The sequence below is a fragment of the Magallana gigas genome, chromosome 4, assembly GCF_963853765.1.
Source record: "Magallana gigas chromosome 4, xbMagGiga1.1, whole genome shotgun sequence".
NCBI classification, from domain to species: Eukaryota; Metazoa; Mollusca; class Bivalvia; order Ostreida; family Ostreidae; genus Magallana; species Magallana gigas.
In genome coordinates this window covers 6,567,672-6,581,462 of record NC_088856.1, presented here as the reverse complement: position 1 = coordinate 6,581,462, position 13,791 = coordinate 6,567,672, and the positions used below count along the sequence as shown (strand labels likewise).

At 35.6% G+C, this 13,791-nt stretch overlaps 1 long non-coding RNA gene across 1 annotated transcript; it reads right to left on the bottom strand.

The window, feature by feature from the left end:
• Window positions 1–8,605: 8,605 nt before the first annotated feature.
• Window positions 8,606–12,673, bottom strand: LOC109620748 (uncharacterized). The gene is made up of 3 exons (XR_002201410.3): window positions 12,576–12,673; window positions 11,973–12,087; window positions 8,606–8,934 (listed from the first exon to the last, which is right to left on the bottom strand). It is a non-coding gene; the product is annotated as an uncharacterized lncRNA (long non-coding RNA).
• Between the last annotated feature and the right edge of the window lie 1,118 nt (window positions 12,674–13,791).

The window sequence follows — 13,791 nt, the reverse complement described above, 5'->3', positions numbered from 1 at the left end:
TACCCAAATGTTTCCAAGCGCTGCTAGAAATGATACGAACTTGTTACGCGGGAATTTACAGCTTTGCTAGACACAGGGACGACGTATGTATAGTTACCGCTCACACCCCCCCCCCCTCCTCCCCACGCAACATCCATTACACAGGTAAATAGGTCCGCCGACATTCTGAGAGATTATCCCCATAAAACGTGTTCGGGAGGGAAACAATAAGATAAATATTGGGTAACGCGAATAAACAGCGGATTCGGTAATATCATCTTTACGACCCCATATACTGTGATCTGGCAATTGTTACCCTGGGTACTGCCGCGATGAGCAATCAACTAGTGTTGCAGCGTTATTTGATATTATTTCCGTTTTACGGGTACTTACATTGACAGGTTTTTTGGGGGGCGGTCGATGAAGGAAGGTCGGATCGGGCAAGGTAAACATTGTAAGATGCTAATATTCGAGGAAAACTCAGTGCAGTCGAGTCGAGATTTGTGATCAAATATTTGTTCATACTTTTATCCGGTAGAGTGGGTATTGAATTAAAAAGAGCCTTCGGTGAAGAAAAATAAAATTAGGGTTAATCTCATAAAACGTGGAGTGTGGGGGCGATTTAAATAAAACATCAATGGATTTGTAAATTAAAAAAAAAATAATCATATGTAACTCGAATTCGATGTATATATACTGTGATGAATTTCACAATAAAAATAAACTAAGTAAAAAGTCAATTGCAGAACAAGCCTCAGAAATTGTCCTTACCATTTAAAACCCATCGTTCTCCCTTCAGCCTTTAAAAGGCAGGTCCAACCGTCAATAAAACCCAGTAGGGTTATTGTGAAGTCGGCGAAATGTGTCCAGCGCTCGCCGGGTCCTGAATGCCTTCTGTTCCATACATACCAAAAGGAAATTATCAGTCCAATCTAATTGAAATCTGAATGGTGTTAGATCGAATCCAGATTACAGAAAAACATTCATCCCTGAACAATACTTTTACAGCTTCGCATGTAGGCCGGGTCAACCCGATAAGCCCTAGCGTGGGGACCCGGGGCAGTGCTGGCTCGGATTTGTCACCATGTCACAATGGCCCAGTATGCCCCCTAGTTGTGTTGTTTTTTCTTCTTTTCAAAAGTACTGAAATCAGGGAAAATAAAAAAAAATCGATGTTGTACTGAAGATAAACAGACAACAATAACCATTGATTTTATTTGCACTGAAACATCGATTAGATCATTGCTTGTAAAAAAGGCCATCTGTTATTGTTTGGAGAGAGATAGTTGTATCTAACAGGTTATGTCTGAATGAACAAAGGATGTACAGCTATAGAGGTATAACAATTCTAAATCGCAATATTTATTGACTTGCCTTACCCCCTGTCATGACACTGTGATAAAAAAATATGCTGCGTGAAGCGTTTATTACCTGACATGCACAATACTTAATGAGTGGTAAAATTATAAGTATTATTTTTTTTTTAAATTGCTTATGAGTTATGATAATAAAATTGAAAATAATGAGACACATTTTTCTCTGTACGAAATACTGTTCTGATCTCCAAAAATCGATTCCCCTCTGATAGCTGGCTCTATAGAGTAAGACCCCCTCCCCTCCCACAACCACACACCGACTTTGCTTAATATTTACAGTAGGATATCTATCATAGAAAATTGAAGTTATTTTAAAGTAGAACGTCAGATTAAGTTTCCTAGGAGGGATTCTATTCTGCCAATACTTCCTTAAAGAGACATGGTGACGCATAAAACCATGATTTACCTATTAATATTAAATTTTTACACGATTTCCACATATTTTAGAAATAAATGTAGGATCTCTCATGATTTGCGATGGTATATGATTTTTATCCAGTTTTATGCATGAGTTGAGTGTTTTCTATTTCCAAGTTTTAGCAAGGGGATAGAAAACGCACAACTCGTACCCCGAACTGGATAATCATTTTGAAACAAGCGCAATGTTTTGTGCGCCGTAAATGCAAGTTTTTTGAATGGAAGGCACAGTTGTTCTACTGCATGTCAACCAAACTTTCCCGCAGAGCTACAGACCTGCAACTAAAAATTTCCATGATTCAAAGCTTTGAGTGATCATTAAAGAGTCGATTGCAAATTTTGTTTGAATACGTCTATCAATTTCCTTTGAGCTACTTTGAATTATGTAATATTTCATCAAAAAAAGATTCAACAATTATTCAGAAACCTTTAATACTTCTATACTAATAAACTTTTCCCAATTTTTGGCGGTTCATGCTTGAGCAAAAATTGTTGATGAATTTTTAGACTCTCTCTCTCTCTCTCTCTCTCTCTCTAACAGTATCAATTTAAAGGAAGACTGCAAAAATTGTATATATAGCATTTTATTCAATCTGTGGGTCGAAAATCGAAGTATCTTTTTTCACCTACATATATAAAAATCTAATCAGCGTTTATAAGTAGTGGTCGTCATGGTAACAAAAAACCGGCTTACTCTGATGGGGTGAAATCTAGGTCATTTGAGGCCACGGTGACATGCTTTGTATTAAAAAAATAAAGCATGTAACGATGGAAAATTCTCACGTTATGATTTACGCAATAAACTGCGTTATTGAAAAATTTTTTAAATCTCCTTAGCTATGCTATGTGTCATACATATGGATTTATACCATATACATGTATGTATATTCATAAGTAATAGAGTATATTTCCTGATCATAAAATCAATATGTGTACGAATATATGATGAGCAAAACTTAATTACAGAACAAACTTTATAATGATAAAATATATGTATAAATAAGGATAAGGGTTGATTTTGCTCCTTTTTAAGATTCGCCTCGATGTTGAGACCAATATGTTTGTTATAGATGTTAGCATTCGCAGAAAAAAGAACATTAACACGCTTAAAAAAATTACATATGTTTAACCTTTCACATTTTGTACGTCAAAGTTTATGGAGCATGGAGAAACTAGATGATATTCTTTTTATGTGCGTATTTGTACAATAAACAAAAAAATTACGTTGCATTTCTAGCAGAAGTTGGTAAATGGAATAGAATGCTAGTAAATGTTCATCAAAATGGAAGAGTTCGCTGTAATAGTTTGATCATAATTGTTCAATTTGTGACGATGTGTTATGTAATCCAATTCAATTCGAAAAGAAATGTCTATGTAGCTAAAAAATATCATGTTCAACCAAAAGCTTTGATTCATGTTCTTACTTTATCGAAGAATGCAAATTCTGTATCTTAAAAATATATTTGAATAAAATAGAATCAGATGATCGAAATAAAACAACCCTGTACAAACTTTTGTATATAATGCATAATAATTCGATGCAAATAATCCAAGCAATCGGGAATGGTATTTACATTTAATTTTTATAGTGAATCATTCTGATGTACAGTAAAAAAGAAATAAAGTTTTGATGGTTGGATACAATCAGCTAAACTCAAACATTAGAATACATGTAAAAGTTTTGAGTTATCTCGCTTTTATTTCTTAGACCCATGTGGTATGAGGCCATCAGAGGGACATGGAACCCTTCCAGGAAATTTAGAAATTAATATAATCAACTTTTAAAAATTAGACATTGGATCCCCCACACCAACCAAAAACCCCCTGGTTCCCTACCCCAAAATCCCCAGGGGAAATTTCCGAATCCGCGCCAAATGGATTTTTGGGATCCGCGCCTGGTGAAATTTTCGCATCCGCACCTGGCGACGACAGTTCTCCTAGGTAGTTTCGTCATCATGGTCTTTGGTTTATCATAAAGCAGCTATGTACTCTGATCTACACTCTCCAGGCCCACGTACTGAATCATTGACACGGACAATAATCAGTGAGAATCTCGGTCTTCTCTTGTGAGTAATAGTGTTCAATCGTGTGCAATCTATTCCAAAACATTCGGAAAATCTGGTGAACCAAGCGACGGATTGCCGGCAAACTGTGGAAAATTTTCTACTGAATAGGCCTGGCAACACGTAAATTAACTACAATTTATCTATCCTCGAAAGCTTTTAGTTTTTTTAACCGCATATAACCTCGGAGTTGTGATAGCGTGTATTCATCTTTTAAAAATGTTTATATTTATTTGTTGCAGTTACCTTAATATAGCCTAATTTTATTTCATCAATAATCACTAATATATATATATACGTTCTTTTATTTATCATTTTTGATATATTACGAATCATATCGATGTACATGCCTCTGTTCCAGCTGTGAATTCAAATTTTAGATTTAATTAGATAATGTTTAAGTATGTTTATTCCATATACACCAATTCTTTTAAATCTAATTTTGTTAATCATGTTAAATTGTATAACAGTTTGTAATAATTAATAAAGAAGATCTCGTAAGTTTCAAGAACTTTCTTTCCAATTCCCTTGATTTGATTAATAAAGTACATGTATGTTCAGACATATGTGTTTGTAGTTTATACATTCGTAATTTGCCAGTTGTTGTCTACAGCTAAATGTATGCATTGCTAAGTTCTAAAGCACCGACCACTAAGAGACACTTTGCCTGTTTTAAATGTTTGGTCTCAACATTCAACAGATCTACAGTTTGATGAGTTTCTAAACGTCATACTTATATATGGTGTTGGAGATGATAAACAATCTAATTTAAAGAGAATTAATATGATTAAATTTACGGTGCCTAAATGTTATGTTACGCAAGTTCGAAGAGGGTTGTATGGACCATACAGTCTCTTAAAATGTAAAAACATGGTAACGAAAAGAGCTTTAATTTTTTTTCTTTCCAATTTAATGGTTTCAATGCTTTACTAAGGCATTAACAATAGTAAACCAACATTTGCATTTGAGAGTTACCTGACACGTAATAAGAGAGATGTTGATGATCTCAAAACTCTTACAAATGTGGACAGACGTCAGTATGGGTTTTTTCGATTTATAAAATGTTACTGAATAAAACTGGAATGAGATTGTCCCTAGAAACTGTTTATCTGTGTTCACAAGTAACTTACATTTAGGAAACATCTTAATTGAAAGAGGAATTTACCAATAAGCAACATATGTGAACAATGTCATTCAAATTGGAAAATTGTTTTATTCACCAATTAACAAGCATCACAGAGCAAAATATTGTCATAAATAAAAAACAAAAAATCAAATATTTTCAACATTAATCGTAACAATGTCCCTTTCGATTAAAAATCGAGTACTATAGTTTGCAATTTAGTGTTCATAACGGTAAACAGATATATATGTACGGAGTACAACAGATATACGTGTACATAGTACAACAAATATACACGTACACTGTACCTCAAGTATATATTTACACTGTCCAACAGATATATATGTACATAGTACAACAAATATACATGAACACTGTACAACAAATATACATGTACACTGTACCTCAAGTATATATTTACATTGTACAACATATATACATTTTCACTGTACAACAAATATACATGTACACTGTACCTCAAGTATATATTTACACTGTACAACATATATGCATGTACACTGTACAACAAATATACATGTACACTTAACCTCAAGTATATATTTACACTGTACAACAGATATACATGTACACTGTACAACAAATATACATGTACACTTAACCTCAAGTATATATTTACACTGTACAACAGATATACATGAACACTGTACAACAAATAACACTGTGCCGGATAATTATGCCAGTGCCAAGGTGGCATTTGTGCACCCGTCTAAGCTGCATATATCGAAAAATTCAAATAAACCATATGATAGACCATGGCTTAAAGAGTTAACAACCACCTTTGTTATCATTGTATCTCACCTGTCAGGTGAGATATTTACCTTTCAAAAATTAATTCCTATAGGAAAATAATTTTTCCCATAGGAAAAACAATATTCCTATAGGTAATTTGAAATTTCATATCGGAATACTAGAACTTCCCATAGGAATTTCAATTCCGATAGGATTTGATAAAATCCGATAGGAAAACTTATATCCTATAGGAAAACTACATGTCTGAATCAAAGTCCTACAGGAAATACCATTCTCCTATAGGAAATATAATTCCTATAGGACTTTTTTGAAATCCTATAGGATTGTCAATATTTCCTGTAGGAGAATCAATTCTCCTATGGGAATTATCATTTTCCTATGGGATATTAATTTTTAAAGGTAAATATCTCACCTGTCAGGTGAAACACACTAAAAACAAAAGTGGTTTTATACTCTCTAGACAATGGTCTACCGTTTGGTTTATATGGATTTTTCCGAAACTGCATCTTAAGCGAGTGCAAAAATGCCACCTTGGCACTGGCATAATTATCCGGCACAGTGTTAAATATACATGTACACTGTACCTCAAGTATATATTTACACTGTACAACAGATATACACGTACACTGTACAACAGATATACATGTACACTGTACAACAGATATACATATACATTGAACAATAGATATACTTAATTGTTTACAGTACAACAGATATACATGTACATTATACACTAGATATACTTGTTCACAGTACAACATGTATACATTTACACTGTACAACAGATATACATGTACACTGTACAACAGATATACATGTACACTGTACAACAGATATACATGTACACTGTACAACAGATATACATGTACACTGTACAACAGATATACATGTACACTGTACATGTACACGATACGTACAAGTTTAGATCCTGTATACTACCATATCATGAACTTTAGACCACGTGTTTTTTTAAATTGAAGCAAAGTTTTGACAAGGGTCTATTAAGCCGATATGTTTGCAGGGCAATAGTAAAGCAAAGCAGGCTTTCGATAATAAAATGGTTGTTTTTTGGTTTGTTTGTGGCCCTCTCTTTGTGTCTTGAGGTGTTGTTAATTTGAGTAAGTGTATGGACGATGTGTTTTTAATTCAGCTCAACAATTATACATGTTTTTTCTGTTTTCTTAAAATCGGATTAACGCAAAGAGATTTTACTCAAGGTCTATCGGTATCCCTTGCGTTCTGTAATGGCCGCAGATTGCAATTGCCAGGCCTGTGTGTCAACCATTTATAATGCAGTCTGGAATTCAATGACAATTTCTGATTGTACGGTAACTTGAGATATTACAAAGTGTGATGGCCTCTACTGGCTAAAGTCAACAACCCTTTCCCTGATATCGTTAAAACTTACTTCGTCTTGTCTGTGGGATTTACACGGTATTGTACGAAGGTGTCCGAAAACAACGCCAAGTCCTACACTGGTTATATATATGCTCAACCTTTTAGGACTAAAAACGGGCGCTAATGTATCGAAATACAAAGTTTGTTTTACAAGAAATATATATTGAGACTTTTTTTTCTTACACAACTCTGAATGCTTAGCACCTAAAAAATGTATATTTTTGAAAACTCGACATCAGTTTGATTTTGTTACATATATATTTGTGTGAACTTTTCATTTCATATTTGTATCGATTTACATGTGCAGTACAAGTAATTCATAAACTCAGACATTTGTTCTACACCATAATAATAAATGATAGTGTATATCCAATTATCCATACATAGCATAGGCGTCGGTACCGGGGGGCTAAGAGGGCTTCGCCCCCCCCCCCCGGCTTTTTTTTTTTTTGCAAAGTTAGACCTAACAATCAGGCACATAGCATCAGGGATGGACCATCTCACCCATCAAGATTTCTAATGATTAGTCTAGCCCCCCCACTTTCAATTTGCCTCCTACGCCACTGCATAGGTATGTAATAATGTAAGGTAATCTATACATGTATACAGTATATGCATATAGAGAATTGCACACTCACATAAAAATAAATTGTTCTTTCTATCATGCAACTCTTTCCCTTTTATGTATATGATATTCAAGGCAATTAATTTCTTTTCATAAACATGATTTGAAATATGACATAATTATCCAAAGTTAGGAGATTTTCAAAGCAAAGAACACCCCAGAACAACATCAAAACTGTTTTTCAGCAAATATAATTTTTTAAAAAGAAATATCTTCTAAATTTGGATTTTCAAGTATGCACAGGTAAATATATTGTTATTCACATACATTAATATTTACATAAATAATTGACCTGAATTGAATTATTCTTGTGTGTAAGACGAAAGTTGTGTGCACAAGTTCCTAATCACACTCACGTGTAGCTTACATATCCTTCATAGCGTGGCTTCTAATGTGCAGCTTTTACTTATTCCATGGAAATTCAGATATTACTGAACAAATATAACCAGCGTTTTCAGTAAAGATAAATCAACACAAGAACTATTTAACACCAATTTTATTCCGTATTCCTCAGATATATGGTTAAATATTTTTAGAAAAAAAGTTGAAAAGAAAGAAAATATCTATTATCAAAAGAAACGAGAGAGAGAGAGAGAGAGAGAGAGAGAGAGAGAGAGAGAGAGAGAGAGAGAGAGAGAGAGAGCACTAATTTGACCGTCTGCTGTAAGTGGACATAAACATGCAGTAATGCATCTTTATGAACATATTGACGTCAAGAGATCGACTGCTCTCCCTTTATACCTGGCCCACTGGTCCGCCATCCTCTCCATCTTCCAGACGACATCACTTACACGCCATGTATGGCAATTGATAGTCCACGGTCAGTGATACCCCGTGAATTCTACCAGTGCCATTCAAAGAGTGAAGCCTTTGGTGAAAAAATAACAACTCCAGGGCGTAAAACAAGAATCTGTAACAGGTGCTCGTCATCCTAGGACGTGTAAACAACAGGACCACGCGGAACAATCCGTACCTCTTAAGGAAGTTGGTACTGTGAGCAGTTCGGACCATAATTTGGGCAAACGATTTCCGCCCGAAACTATGAATATACCATTAGTAAATGTAGTAGATATGTAAGTTAGAAATTAACTCATTTCCTCCGTGGCGTAAGACCGTCTAATCGATAGGTCCCTTGTTGTTAAATGTCTGCCCATTAAGACATCTGACGTACGTCCCTACATCCTGTAGAAAGTAGAGAAGGGTTAAGTCTTACGTAACTTTACGGAGACAATTGTAAACAGTGGGAAGATGCCATTTTATGACATGGATACGAAGTAAAACAAAATGCAATAGGTGTAGAAGAATTCTAATGGAAGGCCGGTATCTATTGAGACCATCTCGTTTCTCTACATCTTATTTAGCCTCTGGTCAGTATTGGTCGAACCCAGAGATAGAATCTCTTAGCGAGAACGCGGTAGGAACATGAAAATTCCTCGCCCAAGGGTTTGTTTTTGTTACCCTTTTTTCAATTAAACATATATAAAAAACCTTTAAAATCTTCAAAACAACAAATAAAATTGTTTAAAAGGAGGATGGGAACTTTTCTGTTTGATAGAAAAAAAACCTGAGTCGTCAATTTTACAACATGTTGATTGAGTCTGTTCCTTTTTTAATGGACGCTTTCCAATTAAAAGCGAATTCTTCGTAATAACTAGTCTGGGCAGGTGTTGTGTTGAACCTCGGGCAAACTCTAACAAGGCAGAATAGCGGAGTTATTGATCATCAGATGGACAGAAGACTGTGGCCATCTACACAGGTATATGTGTATATGTAGTACATCAATACTGCGCTGGTCAGAGCGGGTAAAAACGTCAAGCTATAAATACCTCGATCCCAGATTTCTCCGCTGTACATCGCCAATGTACGAAGCATCAGTGTTCAATACGGTTGTTTTGGAAACAAGTACTGCGCACTTCATTGCGCCGTCCATTAATTGCATCCAGGAAAAAAACATTTGCACAACAAACAGCAAATGGACGCCACAGAGAGCAAAATACTTCACACTCGCCAAAACACCTAAAGAACGTTACTCCCGACACACACGCCAAATTCTTGTTGAATTTGTTGATACTACGGATTTCAATATTTTAAAAGATGTTCGGGTTATGACTAACCGGAAATATTCCTACGCCCTCAAAAAAAAAAAAAATAAAAATAATCGCTTCAGAAAAAAAAAACCCCAAAAAATCGCAGTGGCTAATTTGTACAGCTCTCTACGCCTAAACCTTGGTGAGACTATTCGCCAGAGGCAACTTTTGTCACAAAGGTCTCCTTACAATACAATAACGAAAACTCCAAAGGTGGCTAGTCTAAACAACTGAATTTAAATGCTGGATGTTTAAGTGCTGAGGTCCAGAAGGGTGTGTTGTAATCAATATATTTAATGGTTTATAATCAAACAGAGAAGGGTGGCCAATATATTCTCTTGTCTCAATTCTAAAGTTTGTTGATTTCTGTGTCATTTAAAAAATTGCATTGACCATCCAGGGAACCAAAAGCTCACGTTTCTAGAAATGAGTTGGTTATTTGAAATCCGTTTTCCGTTAAATAGATCTTTGGGAATCAAATAAAATGGACAGAAAGCTAATTCAAACGGCAAATATATGACCTTTAACGAAAACAATATAGCCGTTACTGATTTTTGAGCGAACGTAAATAAGTATGTACATGTTTGTAACTGACCCTTTGCTTAGCACACACACGTGTACATGCATACACGTGCATATATATCGAAATAATGTGCTTGCGTTATAATGAACACCATGTAGCTTTATAATGTATACAACTGTAAGACTAATGAAATTTGTTAAAATTTTACTTCTCTTACGACATTCTAACATGGAAACGATGCAAACAAACATTTTGTTGAATGATAATATACATATTTCAAGTCATATTTAAGCTTTAAATTTAAATTAAGTATCAAAAACCGTTTAATAATAAATGCGCAATCGTAGAATGGGTTTTGTCTTAGTGATTCCTGACATCTCTCCAGTTTAAATATTCTTTACACCTTCTATCATTCTGACTGCTCTGTTTAGTACTTTAGACACATTAAATTCTGACATATCGCGTTCATTCGAGCTCTCGACGCCCTAAAATATTACTTCTCCACCTTTAACTGACCTATGATGGAATTTAATGAAATATTCATTCCTGTAAGATTGTATCTATATTATGAGTGTTCAGGTATTTAGGGGAGCGGCCGTGTTCTCGCGTTGTTTGCATAAAGAGCGGAGTGACCAGCGCCATGTGCAATACAGTGTGAATGAGAGTTAATGCAGTGTTCTCACGTAACTCTCCCTACGGCTGGCGGTAATGACATACTCTTACAACTGTACAACTAAATCCGGGACACTGAAGGACCTCTCTCCGCCATGCTTCCTAGAGCGTCCGGTCGTTACTTCAACCACGCGAGTGTGAAAAGAAATTCCTTGCCTGACCAGGCGAGCTCAAGGTCGGCGTGGTTTTTTTTTAGGTCAAGTTAACTGCCAATTCAAGCATTTATTATCACAGATCGGATGAAAACGCCCGGGGCGGCGCGGACGGTCGCTTCTCTGGCCACGATTACAGGGTGACCTCAGCGGCTATTGAAGCAGACGAGAACAAGAAACACATGGGTGCGATCGAATATCTGAGCCTCCAACGGCCAACCCAGTAATACGCATGCAGTGGTGGTTAACACAGCAACGCATTCCACGACAGCTAAACCCATTGCGCAATCCCCTTTAAAACCCCGGACAGCGTTTTCCCACTGTCCATTAGTAATTCAGCCCCAATGACTAGTCTGAACATGTGATGACCACTCGTCCGTGCATATTAATTGCCTAATGAATAATTAATCGTCAGTTACAATGGCCCGAGTGCCACGGGAAAATGGTGTAACATATGTATGGTCAACGGGTCAATAGCGAGAGCAAGAAATTCCTCCGACAAAAATGTTGTGTACCTATTTAACACCTTAAAAATGTTAAACATCATCCAAACACTAGTTTACAAATAAAAAGAAAAGAACAAATCGCTTTGACAATCAAGTAAACTATGTTGATTATGTAATAATCCGACCTCGTGGTTATTTGTAAATCCGCGCTCCCCGCGGCCGACCTAATCAATGTTTGACCAGTACTTATCAGAGAATCCTCAAATACCGACCTCTATAATCACAGGTAAACAAGGCAATTCATCGATATTTATAACTCAATACAAATAAATTTACTTACAGCAGAATTCGGCTACCTTCTCGGCCACAAACTCACTCTTCCCTTTCGTCGACTGACCATTGCTCTAATGGCGTCCCTTCTCTCAAGCCCAGCGCTCGGGCACGGCGCAATGAACCTTAGCGGGAGAGAAAATGGTCGCTGTTATGTAATTCTTCCAGTACCGTGATGCTAATATTGAAAGGATTTCAATAGCTATATTTCTATGCGCATTTTGCTCCAGGTCAAACGGTACGATTGACCAATCAGCTTGCCCGATACAAAATGTAGGTAATTTTATATCCCCGCTTGGTTTGTAATATATAATTGTCTATACAGAGCTGAGTTATGATCAAGGGAAACGGATCATAAATATTTGAGTGAACCACTGTAAATATATTAGGTAACTTTGATAGGACACAATTCGATATATAGATAATAACTGAGAGCAAGTACTAAACAATTGTTGAAGAGTATTTACAACATGGCGAATTCAGTAGTATCGAATAGAGTAATCTCACAGAAAGTGGATGAATTGCCAAGTCCGTCCTGTAAGAAGGAAAATCCAAATGGGAAAAGGACTTTAAAATTTTAACATATCGTAAATGAAAAAATAAAAATATTTACCTGTATATAATTTTTGGCTGGTCAGCAAAGTAAAGGTGTTTTACGTCCCACCGTTAGTACCACTCCACGCTAATGGCTTTTTTTCAGGTGGGAGCTTGACGGACTATGGATGAATAACAGGTGAGCGTTGATTGGTCAGTGGCGAGCATAATACAGTACAAATACATGATCTAATTGTCCCATTGTGAAAAGACTTTGGTCAAATCCCCCAACAGTTTGTCATAAACAAAACTACCGTGAAATAAGCCCAATTCAATGGGACTCCGGTACCTCTTACCTCAGTAAGCTATTTTTCACAGTAAGGTACCATGGGGATATGATTAACAATGCTCCAAATTAATGTCTGAATTGTACAAGATTACAAACATGAATCTCGGTCTTAATTGTTTCTGAACACGTACACATTCCATATGTCGTGGATCTATGTATGGAAATATATATAAGAACATATTGGTTTTTCCATTTTCAGATATTAGTATATTAATGCTTTGTCTCGCTTTAAAAAGTAGGATGAAAAGTAATCGCATTTAGTCTGAACATTGTCTATGATCCTAAAAAATTAATGAAGTTCTTTCCCGTGCTTAAAAAAATTACAAATATAATATTGCATTCGAATCGATCTAGAAATGTTAAATCGAAAGAGCTTCATTTTCCTGTCTTGACCCTCATTTACTGGTATGAATTGAAATTAAAACTTCACTGGTCAGTTCTTACGTTGAAAATATTATTATTTGTTTGGCTCTATATCCCCGTGTCTAAGCTCCAAATCAAATAGTAAGCGCAGTTCTCTTATGTCAATAGAAAAAAAGAAAGAAAGAAAAGCCCCCTTTCCGTTGTTCGGGGCAGTACTATGAGCGAGTCGACCTGGAAATAGTTTCACTTGTTTAAAAAAAAATCCATGAGGCATTTCGCAACTCCAGGGTTAGGGTTGGCTAACTTCAAAACGAGATGAAACATTTTGCATACTTTTCATTTATTTATTTATTTATTTATTTATTTATAAACTGTTTTAAAAATTGCATGCATATCAATCTCGATTCCAAAAAATTAATAAAAAATCTTCTTTGAGATCGAGATCTTCTCACATTATCATTTACCAAAGTTTATCAATAAATTGAATATACATGTGTATAAATTTTACCCGCAAAAACAATCTTCGTAGCACTTTATATTTAATAAGCTATAAAATGGCTCTGTATACATGTACACACATGAT